General features: G+C 40.5%; 1 pseudogene; it reads right to left on the bottom strand.

Annotated features, from left to right (window-relative positions):
• Window positions 1-4,173: 4,173 nt before the first annotated feature.
• Window positions 4,174-5,426, bottom strand: LOC107195826 (annotated as a pseudogene).
• Between the last annotated feature and the right edge of the window lie 699 nt (window positions 5,427-6,125).

Here is a 6,125-nt window from a genome sequence, read left to right as displayed (position 1 = left end):
CTTATGGGCTTCAGTGGCTTACTGAAATTCAAAGTTGTAAGAACGAATGTTTTTATTTGTACAGAGGATCCATAGCTTTTTCTTTTTTGAAATCAGATTCTCAAGGGGCTGTGAGACACATAGAAAATAAAGAGCCCACCCTTTTGGAATAATAACCATCACACTCTTTTGCCCTGACCTGACTAGGCCGGGAAAAAGAGACCTTCACTCCACCTGTTTTAACTCTGTGGTGGAGTCGGGGTGCAGGGGGATGGGTGAGGGGCCGAGAACTCAGTGACAATCATGAAGGGTCATGGCGCAACTATATTTGGAGAGAAAGATGTACACCTCTGCTTTAGCAGTAGGAATGTGGTGTTCATTTGAACCACAACTTCTGTATATCTTAAAGAACAATCGTTGAGAAATTATCAGCCAAAAATATAGTTAATGCTGAGGCATTGACTCAAACACCCTCACAAACCACAATAACAGTATTATAAAACATCGAATTGAATACCACTCAACAAAGTCACCAAGGCCCGAGTTGGTGGTAACTTGAAATCAGAAAGTCCTTTCTGAGCATTTGAGGAATTACAGCATGCGTGAGTGTTTGTGGATGATTTACAACATTTCCATAAAGTCCTTGACAGCTGGACCTAGTGCGAGATCGAATTATAGTCCCCAGCAAACTCTGGTAATGAACTATGTGTAGTTTTCAATACTACTGTCAGTAGAATACTACCATCGGTTATTCATTAGTCGTTTGTTAAAAACAGCAAGTTTGTGGGTGCGTTTCAATGATGAATAATACCAATGAGAAAACTTGCATTTTGGCTTCAGTCACAGCTTATCGTGAAGACTCTCCAGGCCTATGTACTCGGGCATCAGAAATCACTACTCAAGGGGGTTAAGAAAGATGGGCGTACAGGGCTCTCCCAGAGGGTCCCCATTCTACGTGTAACCCTGTTTTTTATATCAGGATGACTCTAAAAAACATATTTTCTGAAAATTTTCATTTGATAAATTATCAACAGGCTACACACACATACACATACACACACAGAGTATACATACACATGTTTACTTATGAGTGTATTGGATCCAAATCTGACATACTGACATGTGTATGTCAATATCCCTATCTGTCCTAATTCTAAAATATCACTATTAAATGAAATTTAGTGGTCTTTCAAAACCTCTTCAGTGGCTATTTTGAGAGAGAGAGGTCCAATTTAGTCTATATCTATATATCTATATCTATATCTATATCTATATCTATATCTATCTATATCTATATCTATATCTATCTATATCTATATCTATATCTATATCTATATCATTCTATATCTCTGTCTCTATCTCTATCTTTACCTTTAATCTATATCTATCTTATATCTATCTATATTTATATCTATATATCTATATCTTTGTAATATACATACATACATACATACATACATACATACATATGCATTTAGTTGGAACATCTGTGACCTACTATTTTATTAAGCAAAATAAATTCATTACCCATTTCATTTGCTTTATAGCTTTGATTTTTGATTTGGATGAATTCAGAAAAACTAAGCAGAGTTATTTACCACTTAGGTTGGATTTTCGGTTATCCTCTGTATTTGAACTCACACCCTGCAATCCCCACCGATTTGAATGGCTATGATTTTCAATACGCACAGACTCAATTGGATCCTTGCCAAGTGGCATCTTTGATTTTCTGTGCATTGATTCCTCTGTGCGGACAAGCAACATAATACCGCACACCAGCCAGTGTTCTCTACTCTCTTCATGCATCCTGGTTTGCAAAAATGTGAAAAGAAAAATGCTGAATCCTGCAGAAAGTTTTCACTTCCCAGAGCAAGCTGTGTGCATAGCAGGGAGAAGGGACCAGATGGCCAGTGGGTTGAACCAGCGGAGAGCCAGCTGGGCTGCCTGAGCGGGCATTTCCTCCTCCACTTCCCTGGGAGCCTGGTCAGCAGGTCTCGGAGCTCTGAGCTCAGAGACGTCAGTGTCAAGACCCCTGTCTGGCTCGTAGGACCCTTTTTCCTCCTTGCTGGGGGAAAATAAAAACCATGCCAGCAAGACAGAAGGTTTGAGGGTAAAATACTGATGAACAGGAAATAACCATATTTCCCTGCGTTAGCAGCAGCTTGGAGACAAGTTCTGTGATGAGGGCACAGGATTTAGGTGGTTTTAGATCCTAAAGGCAGGATTTCTTTTTTCCATTTAAAATGAAACGTTTCTTCGCCACTGAATAATTATGTATTTCTTAGACTGCCAACTTCTGCAACCATGATTCCTAACCCCAAATTTGAGAATGGTCATGTTCAGTTATTTTGAGGAAAGTTACATACTTTTCAAATTCACTGTTCTCTAATTAATTATTTAAAGGTGTTTGTATGACTCTTTTTTTTTTTTGGTTAACATATTACTTATCTATTGCTGCATAACAGATTAACCCCAAATTTAGCAGCTTAAAACAACAATTGTGTCAAATCTTACATAGGTTCTGTGGGTCTAGAATCCGGGAACAACTTAGCTGGGTGGTTCTGACTCCAGGCCACTCATGTGATTTCAGCCAAGATGTCAGCAATAAGGCAATGGCTGTGGGTAGAGCCAGCGGGAAGATAGAGTAATCAGGGGGATGGTTTCATAAACTATATAAATATTTAACTGATGTACCATATACTTGAAACTGAAAAAAGATTTCGGCAGAGTCTGTCATTATCTGAAGGCTCAACCGGGGCCGAAGGAGCTGGTTCCAAGCTGACTTACGTGTTTGTCGGCAGGCTTTGTTTGGTTCCCCAATGATTGTTGGGCAGAGGCTTCAGTTGTTTGCTCCATGTGTCTCTCTGTGGAGTTGCTTACAGCATGGCAGCTTTCTTCCTCTAGTGCAAGAGATGACAGAAAGAGAGAGACAGACAGACAGACAATCAGACAATGACTTTTTTTTTTTTTGGTACAGTTTCCCCTATTAACATATTGCATCAATGTGGACATTCGTTATAATAGATGAACCAATATTGACACATTTTAATTAACTAAAGTCCATAATTTACATTTAAGTTCATTCTTTGTGTGGCATAATTCTATGTGTTGTTTTTTTTTTTCCTCCAATTTTTAAGTTGTGGTAAGGTCCACATCTTAAAAAATCTACTGTCTTAACCATTTTTAAGAGGTCCACATCTTAAAAAATCTACTGTCTTAACCATTTTTAAGATGTGTCCACATAAAAAAATCTACTGTCTTAACCATTTTGAAGTACACAGTTCAGTGATGTTAGTACATTCATATTGTCACAGCCATTGCCACCATCCATATCCATTGTTCTTTTCATCTTGCAAAACTGAAACTAAACCCATTAAACAATAACTCCCTGTTCCCCCTCCCCACCCAGCCCTCGGCAACCACCATTCCACTTCCTGTTTTTGAATTCGAATGCTCTAAGCACTTCACATAAGTGGAATTATACAGTATTTGTTTTTCTGTGATTGACTTGTTTTCCTTAGTATATGTCCTCAAGGTTCATCCACGTTGAAGCATGTGTCAAGTTTTGTTTTGTTTTGTTTTTTTCTTAAGGCTGGAGAATATCTTATTGTATTTATATAACCACACTTTGCTTATCTGATCACCTATTGGTAGATACTTGAGTTGCTTCCATATTTTAGCTGTTGTGACAATTCCATGAATTTTGATAAATACCCCATTATAGCATTATGCAGAATAGTTTTACTGCCCTAAAACTCCCCAGTGCTTTATCCCACCACCCCCTTGGCAAACCACTGGAAACCATGGACCTTTTTATTGTTATGCCTTTGCCAGAATGTTCTGTAGTTGGAAACATATATTATGCAGCCCCTGATCTCGGATGACACAGCATTATTTCTGCCTTATTCATTTGTTAGAAGTGAGTCCAGCCCACACTTGATGTGAGAACAGTTCAACTTTACTGCTTTCACTGGGGAATATCACAGAATTTATGGACATATTTTAAAACCGCCACAGTTAAAAAGATGAGACTGGAAGTACTGGCATTTATTGAGCATCTACTATGTGTCGGGCACCATCTTAGTGTTTTTTTTCCCCCCAATATGCAACTTTTATTGCATCTTTAAAATATCACAAATAAGTCTGAAGAACCATCTGACATGTTAGCGTTTCTATAGCTGGGCTACTTATACTTTATCCATCAGCCTGATGAACTGTTCCTTTTTCAGAAACATAGATACCATCCCAAAATTTTCTGATGTCCTTATTTTTAACTGTTGGCTTGTTGAGTCAAAGCAGCTGAATTTGATCCACATTCAGTGTCATTTCCATCAAGAATGAACTCATCTTTCTGGGGTTGAGATACTGAATAAGCGACACCTGACCTCATCTGAACCCCGAAGATGCATTTTCCACGCAAGAGATTTCGGATCTCACCAAGAGAACCATCCTCTTGAATAACGACATTGATGGGGAAGAGAGCGCACACAGACCTCATCATGTAACAGAAGCCAGTGTAATGCCCTTGATCGCGTGGTGTTCACGACCGCAGATAGTGTGAACGGTAGCCAGTTCCTTTCTATTTCCCCACCATTTGTCAACCGAGAGCCTCTCCTTTTTTTCTCCAAGGAGACTGAGTTCTACGTTGACGTGACTGAAGTCCCTCCGATGGTGCGTCTGGGGCTCGTCACAATAACCATGTGTCCCTTCAGAGTGATGCCCACATTTTCTGGAATGTCAGCAATCTGATTGCCGAGAACGGTCTTCGTCCTCGCAGTAGATGCAACCAGAAGAGCCTGTCTTTGTGTTTTATGTGCATTATCCGTTAACTCTTACACTGATGCCATGAGGTCACTGTCCTATTTATCATCGCCATTTTTCAGATGCTAGAACTGTGCCTCTCCCAGGTGGCACATCTCATAAGTGGCAAAGCCAGGGCTCAAACTTAGGTCTGCCTGAAACCAAAGCTTATATTTTGATATTGTATCATGCTGCTTCCCTTTAGCCCAGGAAGAAATCTAGATCTAAGGCTTAGTTTTAGGGGACAAAGCATGACCAAAAATATTAGAAGACGCCAGTGAAGGACGATGTTGGATACCTTCCCATTGCCTCTCCAAAGGCATTCTTTATCTCTTTTCACTATATTAGTTTCCTATTGCTGCTATCACAAATTACTACAAACTTAGTGGCTTAAAACAGCACAGATTTATTATTTAAAAATCTACAGTTCAGAGGTCTCACACAGGTCTCAGTGGGCTAGAATCGGGGTGTCAGCAGGGCTCTGTGACTTTCAGGAGGTTCTAGGGCAGAATCCCTTTCCTTGCTTTTTCCAGATTCTGGAGGCCGACCGCATCCTTTGACTTGTGGCCCCTTCGTCCATCTTCAAAGCCAGGCACGCTGCATCGGAGTCTCTCCTGCATCCCTCGTCCACCTTCAAGGACGCTCATGATTACATAGGGCTCACCCAGGTAATTCAGAACGATCTCTTTATCTCAAGGTCAACTGTTTAGCCACCTCAATTCAGCCTGCGAATTTGATTCACTGGATTCACAAAGTAACATGGAGGTAGTCACCAATTCCCGAGGTTAGGAGGGGAGCATCTTTGAAGGGCGCCGTTATTCTGTCTTTCGTGCCCACTTGCTCTTTTCCCAAGAAACTGATAAATGCCAACTTCAGTCATTCTTCCTATGCCCTTGGATTTTCATTTGCGTTCTGCTTATGAGGGAATTTTGGCAGGAGGTTGGAGGGAGGGAGTTGAATGAGGTCAAGGCATTTATTGTCCTGGTGCTTTCCCTGAGTGGCCTGGGGTGGCCTTTGGGACAAGTCCCTGCTCCTTGTCAGTCAGCAGCCCCCTTTTCCTTCTGGAAAATCATAACTTTTCCTTCTCCTCACCCCCTTTTGCTTGGGGATGCTAACAGCCACGCTGCTCCTAATTCGAGGTTCCAGCACATCCTGTTTGGTTTTCTTACACTCTGCCTACACCTTTGAAAATAGTTCCTCTGTAAGTTAAATCTCCTTAAGTAATCCCAATTTGAGTATGCCATCTGTTTCCTATGGAGAACTTGACTGATCCAGTGACTAAGGATATTCATATTTAAAGTAAAAAAAAAAAAAAAATGCGTGTCTTAAATTAGGGCAAGCTGACT

This window comes from Pteropus alecto, unplaced genomic scaffold (assembly GCF_000325575.1).
Source record: "Pteropus alecto unplaced genomic scaffold, ASM32557v1 scaffold44, whole genome shotgun sequence".
NCBI classification, from domain to species: domain Eukaryota; kingdom Metazoa; phylum Chordata; class Mammalia; order Chiroptera; family Pteropodidae; genus Pteropus; species Pteropus alecto.
The sequence above is the reverse complement of the archived record's forward strand: the minus strand, read 5'-3'. Positions and strand labels throughout refer to the sequence as shown.